This window comes from Eulemur rufifrons, chromosome 14 (genome assembly GCF_041146395.1).
Source record: "Eulemur rufifrons isolate Redbay chromosome 14, OSU_ERuf_1, whole genome shotgun sequence".
NCBI classification, from domain to species: domain Eukaryota; kingdom Metazoa; phylum Chordata; class Mammalia; order Primates; family Lemuridae; genus Eulemur; species Eulemur rufifrons.
The window spans coordinates 17,739,660-17,741,590 of NC_090996.1; positions in this window are offsets into that span (position 1 = coordinate 17,739,660).

Genomic DNA, 1,931 nt, shown 5'->3' on the forward strand with positions numbered 1-1,931 from the left:
AACTGAAAGAAATTCCGTGTTGTGGGATTGGAGACGGCACAGAGAGGTGAGAGTGGGTGGAGATGCGGGCTGAGCAGGTATATCCTGAGACCCATGAACCACCCTTGGAGGCTTTGGAGCAGAGAATCATGTGATCAGATTTGTGTTTTAGCAAATATCTCTGGCTTGGCTAATGGGGAAGGTGGATGCTGTGGGCTGTTAGACCAGAAGTAGGGAGGCTGTGAGGAGGCTACTGGGACAAGCCACTTGGGAAACGGTGGTGGGACAGCCAAAGAAGCGGCAGGGCTTTGGAGAGGGGTGGGAGAATTAGGAGGTGTTTGGGAGGTAGAGTCAAGGGACCATCGTGTGCTATGAGGCATGGGAGGGCCCGGGGTGACTCTGGTCCTTGCCTTGGTGGATGGGGGTGGGGACCTTCCCTGAGGCACTAAGCAGCTTCTAATTTGTGTGTCTTGGACCCAGATAGGGCTGTGGCTTTGCTTCCATCAGTCAACAAACCATGGACAGAGCCATCATGGGATGGACTCTGGGGCTGGAGCTGGGGGTTCTTAGCACATTGGGGTGGTCAGTGGGGAGAATCCCTACAGATGGAAGCTGGGGAGCACAAATAGATTTTTCTTGAATTCTGGGGTTCTAGAAAAGGTAGATTTAGTGACGAGTGTGAGAGAGATCATTTTTCTGGAATCGCTTAGGGAGACATCTGGATGCTTGTAAAAGCTATGAGGAGGTAACAGCTCTCTTGATTTGGGTTCTCCCAGAAGCAGACCTTGAGATGACGGTGGCAAGGAGTCTATTTGGGAAGTGGTCCCAGAAAACACTGGCCGGGGAGCAGGGAAGTGAGACAGGGAATTCTCTGGTGCCACTGTGGGCACCTGCAGCTCAGGCCTTCGAGGGAACACAGGGAACCAGTGTGGGGTTGTCCTGTCTGGGGGAGGGAGCTGGGGTACTTATACACCCCCTTCCCAGAAGTCACTGGCTGAGGGCTCTCCTGAGGGGTGTTCGGTCTCCAGAACTTCCGGCCTGCTACTCAGACGGGCACAGTGGGCCCTGGTGGCCAGGGCAAGCCCTTGGGCAAAGGAAGGCAGAGGCTGGTGGCAGAGGCAGGGCCAGTGGGAACCGAACTGGTGAGGGGGCAGGCCTGTGGGTGAGGCGGCCACAGCGAATGCTGCAGTAGCTTGCGTTTGTGGTGGTGAGCGACATTTTCCCCAAAATGTGTGGCCCCTGAGCTGTGAGAAGCTTCTCAAGAAAGGCTTCTGCAGTCGGAAGAGTCTGGGAGAAGTGACATTCTATAATACCCCCTGCAGAGTCAAAATGCACAGTAATAAGGTAATGGCCCTGAGCAACCTGTGATGAATATCTTCATTTCTCTTTGCCTAACCTAGTACCTCCCAAATTTATTTGACTTCAGAACCTTTTAAAAATGTTATTTTTATATACAAAAAAAAAAAAAAATTAGCCGGGCATGGTGGCACATGCCTGTAGTCTCAGCTACTCGGGAGGCTGAGGCAGGAGGATCGCTAGAGCCCAGGAGTTTGAGGTTGCTGTGAGCGAGGCTGATGCCACGGCACTCTAGCCCGGGCAACAGAGTGAGACTCTGTCTCAAAAAAATAAATAAATAAATAAAATGTTATTATTAGCGTTTTGCAGACCCCCTTTGACATCTAGAGAGGACATCTTTTGTTTTTGGCTTCCCAGCATCCATTTCTCCTTCCAGTGATGCCATCTGAGTTTCCTCCTGGAAATGTCTATGTCACTCAGGCGGAACTGACTTCTTAGAGGTGCCTGTGACCCGGGATGGGCCAATCATCATATCCCACTCCCTGGCCACCATCATTGGTTGATACAGGGGCACATGACCCCATCCAGGCCAATCAGACATGTTCCTGAGGCTTTTGGCGGAACTAATGGGAGAGAAAAGCTCTTCATCCTCTGGG